Genomic DNA, 10,086 nt, shown 5'->3' on the forward strand with positions numbered 1-10,086 from the left:
CTCCCCACTTCCTTAGGGAACCCATTCCACTGCTGAACTACTTGGAGTGTGAAATTTGTTGTCCTGATATCTAGTTGGCACTGTTCTACATGTAGTTTAAATCTTCTGGACTCAAACTTGACGTTCGAGACATGATCAAGGCAGATGCGAAACTGGCCAATGTACTGCAAGGATCCCGTCTGCTGGATCCAATCAGTTTCAATCAGTCAGCTTCGATCTAGCCAATCACACGCAACTGGTGGAACATTCGGAGCAATTTGAGTCCACAAAGAGGCACATCTCTCTTAGAGGGACGCAGTAGTCTACTGTGAAGAACACTTGGATCCTTTGTTTATTTCGCCAACCTCAGGAGGAGGAGGAAGAAAAAGGGCATTTTATTTTTCTGATTTCTCAGCCCCCCCCCCCCGTCTCTTGCCAGCTGTGGCCCCTAAGCCAAGGAGGTGGCTTCCTTGGTACAGCAGAGCCAAGGAACTCCGTTGTGGAGTGGCCGAGAGAGCCAGCCGCTCAGTTCCCGCCTGTTTGGAACTTCCGCCTTTTTGGAACTTCCGTTCTGGGCCTGCGTTTCTTCATCGGCTGGTTCCGTGACCTCCTCAGCCATCGATGATGAATGAGCCACTCCAGGGGCGGAGGAGCCGCCAGGGGGCTCTTCTGAGGCTTATCCAAGGAGGGGAAGGCAGGTGGGACCCAGGTGGCTCAGACCTCAGGCTTCCGGCTTCCTTGGCACGCCGTCAACAATCAAGTGAAAGGGGTGGAAACCGAACTCCGCGGTCCCTTTCGAGATTCAGTTGGCCTCGAATTTTCCTGCCAAGGGAGTGTGGGGGGCAGCTCCGAGGTGGGGGACCCCCCACCTTCCAACAAATGCCATTAAGCTGACAGCGCAGTTCAAAGCAGGTCTACTGAAGGCCGCCAGGTGTGTTGGGCCAGCCGCTGGTGGGCGGGCAGGAATTTACGGGGAGTGGGCAGGGAAGTGAGCACAACGTTGCTACACCACCTGGAAGTGATGTAACCACACTGGTGACATCAGGGGGTGACTCTCTGGGCTTGGGGCAAAACTCTATGGTAAGCATCTAATTCTACCATAGAGTCTCCCCCCAAAAGCCGGAGTGTTGCCCTCCAATGTCACTGATATGGCTACCACACTTCCAGGTGTTGCAGCAATGTTGTGTGTCTCTCTGGCTTCTTGCATGTTTGGGACGGGGTAATTCCCCTGGTTTCTGCCATGCCAGTGGGAGCCAAGGATGTAGGAGAAAGATGTCTATCACTGGATAATGTGAGAAGAATGGGTCATAGGGATGCATTTTTGGAAACAGGAGAGGAGGAAGAGCTGGCTTTTAATACCCTGCTTTTCATTACCTGAAGGAGTCCCAAAGTGGGTTGCAAATCCCTTTCCCTTCCTCTCCCCACAACAGACACCCCGTGAGGTAGGTGGGGCTGAGAGAGCTCGGAGAGAACTGGTCTGTGAGAACAGCTCCAAGAGAACTGTGTCTGGTTCAAGCTGGCTGCATATGGAGGAATGAGCAACTAAACCCAGTTCTCCAGAGTAGAGACCACCACTCATTAACCGCTATACTACGCTGGCAGCCCCCACCCCCATATCTGTAGTATCTAAATCTGGCCAAGGCTCGTACAGATGTATTGCCTGAGTGGGATCCTGCACCAACAATTATGGATATTTTCCAAGCAGAATCCTCGTCTAAAGTTTTTGGGGAGCTCCTTGCAACTCCTCCTCGTCTTGCTTCCCTCTCCTGGACTCATGACCGACCTGCACGAAGTCCCGACCCGTTTGTGAGTCCCAGCCAACAGCCGGCAGCAAACCTGCATTCTGCAGGGGTCCAGGGGTCCAGTCCTGGGCAGAAGTGCTCTGCTGTAGGCCTGCGTCTTTCCAGGGAAAAGAACGGCCACGCGAAGCTCAAAAAGACCCACCCGAATCCCACAACTTTCAGGGCAAGGGAGAGAGAGGGAGGATCCGCCGCGCGGAGTATGACCCATTGTTTCCACTTGAAATAATAACGTGTGGGGATGATGAATGCTTCCTTATCTTGGCTGCCCTCCTGCTCTTGGGGAAGCGATTGGCTGGTACAGCACAGGAAAGCATTCTGTGGCCAGTGCAGCCAGCCACCGCCGGCGGCCTGCATGGACCCTGCGATGAGAAAAAAGAGGGTTTCTCCCCAAACATCCAAGCCAAAACAAAGAAGGCGAGAAAGCAGAAAAGACAGAGGGGTCTTCTTGGCCTCTGGTCAGCCTCGGCTGTTTTAAGATAAGGGGAGGCGAAACGGCAGACTCCGAACATGTCCCTGACGTTTGGGGAGTTTTTCTTTTTCCGCCCGGCTTTATTGTTTTTTTCTGCGCTCCTTTTGCGAGCCAGTGTGATGGAGAAATAGAGGGAGGGGATGGAGCCCCCTCTCAGTGCTGAGTTGGATGAGAGGAATCCAAACCCAGCCATCGGTCGGCACCAGGGTGCGATTCGCTCCGCAGAAAATATCCCCGCTGCCATTTATGGTGCGGTGTGAAAAGGGTTCCAGTGGGAACGGAGACTAGGTCAGGTGTCTTAACTTCCAGAAACTTAAAGGGGATGACGACGCTTTGTAAAAGGGCATTGAGCAAACCCACAATCCCAGCCACTAATGACCACATTCTGGAGCAGGGATGTGTGTGTGTGTGGGGGGGGAACGGGGTTTGGTATTTTGATGAGATTTTCCCGTTAGGTGGGAGACTCGGGTCATATATCTGAGATTCCGCCTGTGACCGATCCGTGTCCCAGAGGCAGTTTTCAGTGCTAGCCAAGCTGGAACTGCCCAAGAATGAAATGAAATGAAATGAAATGGTGTTGGGGAAGAGTGTGGCTCCCACACCACTTCCACACCAAGGAATGTCAGGTGCAGACTTTCCATGCGCTTGTATTTAATGAGAGCGTATTGGAAGTTGTGAATTCTTTTTTATTAGGGTTGCCAGGTGAGAGCCAGAATATACAAAATCGGATGCATACTGTATTGCAGTTGTACAAAAGCTTAAAAAATATCCACTTTGTAAAGGCAACACAATTAAATAATTGTTCAAACAGTTCCCCTGGAGATCCAACAGCAAGGCAGAGAAGCTGAGGCCTTCCCCAGATCATCAGAAGATCCCTGTTGGGTCAGGCCAGTGAGGGTCCATCTAGTCCAGCATCCAGTCCTCTGTGTTCTTCTGTCCAGACCCGTTTTACTCTCCTTTTCCCAGCAGCTGTCTGTCCATATTATCTGACCAAGGACATTCCCAGCCCAGCTACGTGAGACTTGTTCACTGGAGATGCCAAGACTTAAAAAAAAAATTGTGCTCTGTCACTGAACTATGGCTTCTTCTCCCTTCTTCGATTTCACCCTCCTACCATGAGACTCATCCTCCGTTTGTTTGGCAAGCATCCTCTTCAAATGAAGCCCAGGACACTGGCCAGAAACCTCCGGGGGAATCACCCCGCCCGGCACAACCTACTCAGATTCTTTCAGGATATCAGGATATTGTGCAGATTTTGCTTTACAATCTAAAAATCCCAGCCTGAGGTTCTCTGGGGAGCTTGAGCTGAGGGGATATCGCTAATGGGCATGATGAAGCAGAGAGTTAAGCTTACTTAAGTCTCCAGATATTGCCAGAAGTTTACAGATGAAATCATTTTGTGCATAAAAAACGGAGGGGATCAGCAGAGCACGCACTGCAATAACTTTTATCAAAATGTCTTTACGAAAAGGAGGCTTGTGGCTCCGTTTTTACAGATGGGGCTGCTTGATCAGTATAATTGGATGCAGGGGCAGAAAAAGGGCCCATCTTGCTCCAGATGTGGACAGACAGATGTTTCTGGGAAGATCGTAAGCAGGGTGCTGGGGGCATGCCCATCCCAGGTTGCTGCCAGTGTGTGATGGTGAAGTCTACTGTAGGGATGCTTAAACACCCAGCGTACAGTTTGTTGGTGGCATTTAAATACTCAAAGAATAAAAAAAGTTTTATTAAGAAGATAAACAACTTTGAAAATAAGAGAGGAAAGAGATGATCCTAACTGCCTAACTGGCATATTTTGAAAGAAATCTGGCAGGACATGTGCTCAAAGGATCAGGAAGTCTCCAATTAAGCCAGTCAGGACATAGAATGGAGATAATTTGGAAAAAAAATCAGGAAGTTCCTAATCTGAATATGTTAATTCCACTTCTCCCCCAACGTCCTCCCACAGGATATTCTTCATATCTTCATGAATCATGCACACTTCGGATTTTGCCTATTCCAACACAGTTTACATCCTGTTTACCAGTTGTGAACAGATATATGATTATCTGGCAGTCAATCAGTTCATGAATATTTAGTGTGTTGTTTCTCTGTATTTCCACTGACTTAAAGGATGAAAAGACTGGATAGTTGACTGTGGTCACTGATGAGTTTAAATCAGCAATGTCTTTGCACACGTGCAGGTTCATGAAGTCCCCCGATGCAAATGGTTTCAACAGTTGCTTGGCACAAAATGAACAGATCGAATCTTCGGCTCCCATCAGAGTGACACCTTTAAATATGGCAAGTTCAAGCATCGAAGATACTTATGGCAAAATTCACAGCATCCCTCGTATCCTGCTGCAGAATACGCACAGCATTGGTGACCACGGTTCCTGGCCATCGGTGGGTCTACCTTCTGTGAAAACTGATCCGATCCTTTCTTCAAATCATCTAAGCCGGTGGCCATCAGCTCATTTCGTGTCTGTTACGTTGGCGATCCACTGTTGTCTCGGGCAAAGATTCTGCTCTGGTTTCATCTGTCTTCCATCGGACCACGTCTCTCCCTAAGAGCTGCAGCCAGTGAGCAGGAGGCCCACCTAACTGCTGGCAGAGTCTAAATATCCAAGGGATGGAGCACCCGGCGGCTTAAAAGAATTAAGAAGTTTTATTGTGGAGAGAAACTACTTTGTAAAGAAAGAGGAAGGGGAGAGAGATTCCCGACCGTTGAACTGATCTGTTCTGCCTGCTGTGTCGGCTCCGGGTTGGGAAAGACCTGGAGACTTCGGGGGTGAAGATGGGAGTGGGCGGGGCCTCACTACTACTACTACTACTACTACTACTACTACTACTACTACTACTACTACTACTACTACTACCACTACCACTACCACTACCACTACCACTACCACTACCACTACCACTACCACTACTACCACTACTACCACTACTACCACTACTACCACTACTACCACTAGTAGTAGTAGTAGTAGTAGTAGTAGTAGTAGTAGTAGTAGTATTGATTGAATGGTGTGTGAGTAGAGAGGACAGGAGATCCTAAGATTGTCTGGCTGCAGGCAAGAGATGCATGGAGTAGGAGTGAGCACTTTGGCTCAGTTGGGCTGCCTTGACGATCACCGTGGCGCGGAAAGGAGGCACAGTGTCGGTGTGTGAGCCAACCCCCTGCCCTATGCAGGACACTGACATCCAGCATGCACCGGGCCTTGCAGGACACCAGCCCGAAGAGAGGCCCTTGGCCCGTGGTGCCGACAGCTTTAAAATCAGGCGCAGAACTGAGGGCCAGGAAGAAGATGGAGGCGAGAGGGGCCGATTAGCATTCGGTTCACTTACAGTCGAGTTCATCCGAGGCTACCTTGGACCGCTTGCCTCCACCCTCTCAGCAGTCTCCATCCAGCCTTGCCTCCCCCTCCCAGCCCCCCACCCCAAGGCAGACTCGCTGGAGGCCCAAGAAACGGGCTGGATCTTCTTTATGATCCCATCCCTGATGGGTTTTCTTTTCCCTCCCCCGCTGAGGACATGGCCTCCCTCTTTGCCAAAAGCCGCCAGGGACTTGGCCTCACACGCCTGAGACATAACAAAAAGAGAGCCGGTCGCCTCCCCTCCCTTCCTTGCTTCCATTGCTCACCCTGCTGTGCGACGGGGTAGCCGGGCGCACCTTGTGGAGCGGGGCCATAAATCCTGAAAAAATGAAAAATGTTGAAAAAATGAAGGGAATCGTGTTAATCCGGATAATGAGCCCGGCGTTCTCCTCCTCCTCCTCGGAGAGAGAGAGAGCAAAAAGGTGGGGGAAAGAAAGATTTTGAGCCAGTAGAAATAAATCCACTTTGGACTGGACAGCAGGTTCTTCTCAAGTTCCCTCCCCACAACCCCTGTGCATTTAAAAGGGGCTTGTTTAATTGGTGGTTTCAACCATTTTGAGCCTGCAGGCACTTTTGGGATTCTGTCGTTGGGTGGTGGACACAAGCACAAAATGGCTTCCACAGGAGGCGGAGCCAATCGCAGAATGTCAGGGAGCGAGGCTAGGCCAAACGCTTATGGCAGCTCCTCAGCATCTGAAGCAGGATCTCTGCTTTCACGGGATGCCTGCACAGCCAATGAGAAACCTTGCTGGAGAAAAGCCCGCCTTGGCAAGAACCAGGAAAGCTATTGGTGGACGTTTCAACATCTACAGCACCAACTTGGAGCCAGGGATGCCAGTTCTGAGTGAGAAAATACCTGGGGATTTGGGGGTTGAGGGACTTCAGTGGGGTGTAATGTCATATATCTACTCTCCAAAACCTGCCATTTTCCAGGTGAACTGATTTCTGTTACCTGAAGATCAGTTGGCATCCACCACCTAGAACTTGGCAATCCTAAAAGGAGCACTTTTAGGCTTTTTGCACCCACCATGGGATGATTTCAACCCCAGGCAGACCTGCAGCCATCGCAGGTACACCCAGTGCCAGTAAACCAGGGGTCCATCGATCTATTCCAGTGCGGGAAAGAAGGGATCTCAGATGACACAAGTTTTCCCCCTCCCACTGCAAGTTTCCACTTTGTGGCCAGGGTGCCTTTCCTTTTGTGGCCTGTACCAAACAATGTGGCCTGGGGGGGTAGCCCAGTCTGTCATATCTCGGAAGCAAAGCAGGGTTGGTACTTGGATGAGAGACCACCAAGGAAGGCTCTGCAGAGGAAGGCCATGGAAGACCGCCTGTTTCTCCCTTGCCTCGAAAGTCCCTTGCTGGGGTCGCTGCAACTTGACAGCAGTTTACACACACACAGGCGCCAAATATTGCCAAGCCATTGCAGGATATGGTCCCTGTTTTAATATCACAGACTGAAAATGCCCACTCCACACCCCCCCTCCCCAAACTCACATAAAATTTGCCAGAGTTAATCTGCTATCGGGAACGGGGATCATTTTTCATATACGATGATGGGTTTTTTTAATTTTGAAAAAAGGCTTGAGGAAATCATTCCACCGACTCATTAAAAAGCGCTCGGGCGCAAGAACCCTCGTTCCCTTCCGGAGCGACTCCCTCCCTCTGAATCAACGCTTGGATTTCGAGTGCTTTCCGCCGCTTATTCTTGGGCCGTGGATACGTGAATTCTCTGTGAGTTTTTATGAGAGGTGTTTTTACGGACCGGGTCTCAGGGCAAGGTTACCCCATTCCTGGTTTAACTGCGGTTGCCACTTTGCTTGTGTGTCCGTGGGGGGAAACCTGCAAAATTATTCTATCAGCCCTGGAGCTGTCCAAGGGAATGTTTGCAGTTGGATTCACTCCTGTGTGAGACAATCACTCTTCTGACCACAGGACCTTCAGCTCCTCAAAGTCTTCGGCCTCATTCCTTGATTTCTTCCATTCTCACCTGCTGGCCCTTGTGCCTCGGTCCCCTGTCCTGCCTGTTCTTCCCTCTTTCCCGCCAAACCTTTCAAAGTCCCCCTTTATCTCTCCCATGGTGCCTTTGGTTAATACTGTCCTCTGGCCATCCCCTGGAGCACAGCACGGAAGAGACCCACAGAGCAAAGGACCCAGCTGCACACCAAGATGGATGCTGTGGTCCTCCTGCCATGACATACATCCTGGTTGGCCATTGCATGCTCAGTCAACCCGAGGGCTGGTGGCCCCACACTGCTGAGCCCCACAGAATGGCTTCCCTCAGGTGTGGAGCTGTCCTCGTAGGGGGCTGAACTAGACATCGTCATCATCCCGGGATTACCACGGGGCATTCCCCTGCGGTGACACGGGGTCCCAATTCAGACTGGGAGAGGGGTTTCAGCTTCGCCTCCACCTAGAAATTTACCATAGAAATTAGGGGGATGGCCTAGCTCATTCTCCAGAAATGGCATCACTCCCTCTCCCAATTCCATTCTCCCTCAAAATCTCAAAATTCAATTCCATTCTCCCCCCAAATCTCCCAGCCATGCTAGCCTCAGCTCATTTGCCACACTACCGTCCAGTCCGATGGTCCTGATTGGACACCCAAAACTGGGTCCACAAATGGAGCTGCAGAATAAAAAGTATATTTTCAGTCATTGAGCTATGGGCCTGCCCTGTGTTGTATGAGGGATTTTTAAAAAATCTGCCTGTTTGCACCCACCCTTTATTCCTAAAGCCCTTTTTCTGTAATCACCAGTAGTTTCCTCCTGCCCAGCTAAGAGTCCCCCTAGTTAAAAATAACAGATGATGTTTGCCCAGCTCCACCCGTCCAAATGGGGGGGGGGGGGAAAGCCCAGCCCTTTTCCCTTGTATCCTTCGGCAGGGTCCGGTTCCCATGTGAAGAAGCTCAGAGGTGCCAGTCCTCAGGATATCCACACTGTCGCTCAGGACAAGGAGTTCGTGACCTCCCTTCACACCAGGGTCAGCTCCTGGCCGGCGAGAGCAGCTGGGGAATGGAGACAGCCCGCTTTTTCCATTCTGTTGTCAGTGAACTGGCCACTCCTGTGGCGAGTCTGAACTCTCTGCAGAGATGACTCCTCTCCGGCCGGAGCGGGGAAGGGAGGGGTGCCGGGAGGTTCGCTTTAATATGATCGCTGCTAGAACGTCAACCCAAAAAGTCATATAGATCCGCGCCAACACAAGCGGCAGGGCAGGGGAAGTCATTAAAGGAAATCAGCTCAGGATGCACGCCGAGGAATTGTTTTTAATAACAGACCTTTTACGACGCCCGGTTCTCACCGCTGCCCTCGGTCCAGGCCCTCCTTCAGTCGAGGGAAAGTTTATCTTCCGTCAAGCGACGGACTGAGCCATCTTCGGGGCGTCGTTGTGAGAAGAATTGGATGGGAGGGGTGGGAAGGCCAGCAACACCCTGTGGGTGGACCAGTCTCTTGGGCATTGTGGTCAGCCCTCTGGGAAAATGTTCCGCGTCTTCTGGATGTTCTCTGTGGGGCTTGTTGTTTCCAGGGATGGTGGGGCAATGCTAGAAATTGCCATCCAATTCCCACACACACAGAGTCTGCTGAAAGGATGTTGCTTATGCTAGAAAGACAAATGACGCCTGGAGTCTCGAATCAGGGATTCTGGAGGATTTTATTTCCCCTTGTGCTGGTTTGGCAAAATAGGTTGGCTATATTGCCATCTCCACCGGTGCGCTCCCAGCGGCATTGGCTCCAGATTGGACGCCGAATCATGTTCAAGGTTTTGGTATTAACCTTTAAAGCCCTAAACGGTCAGGTACTGGTGTATCTATGGGACTGCCGTTTACACTATGCCCCCCCCAAAGAGCATTAAGGACGTTGGACCAAAACTTGCTCAGGATCCCTGGCTCAAAGGAAGTGGGGCTGGCCTCAGCCTCGTGGAACATCCCTCAGGGCCTGTAAGAGAGAGCTGGCTGAGGCCAAAAGGCCATCGTGAAGGCTGTTCTCACTGCTGAAATAGAGAGATCGGCCCCCTAAACACCCAATTCCCCCCTGTTTTAAATCAATCGGGGGTTGCTGTAACTTATAACAATGTTTTTATTGATTTATATATGTTGTTTTACTAATGCCTTGGGCGCGAGGTGGCTGCAGGCTTGCATTGGGAAGGAAGAGGACCTCCCTGATACGATCCGACATGCAGCTGCCCCCTGCCATATCGAGGAACCTTCCCCGACACTGCATGAGGCTCCACAAGCTGGCTTGTTACAACGCCACAGCATTGTAATGTGATGACCTAAAAAAAACACACACACACCTTTGGGGGGAATGGAATCCTGAAAGGAAGGGGCATAATTAAAAGAAAGGTGCAAACAGACACCATTTTGAAAAACAACAACAACCCTCTTTTGGAACAGGGAAGGAAGCAAAGCATTATGGGAGGCTGCCTCCTTACGACCCCAATGCGGAAAACATGTGGCCTGGAAAACGAGGGGAGGAAA

The sequence above is a fragment of the Paroedura picta genome, chromosome 11 (genome assembly GCF_049243985.1).
Source record: "Paroedura picta isolate Pp20150507F chromosome 11, Ppicta_v3.0, whole genome shotgun sequence".
In the NCBI taxonomy this organism is placed as follows: Eukaryota; Metazoa; Chordata; class Lepidosauria; order Squamata; family Gekkonidae; genus Paroedura; species Paroedura picta.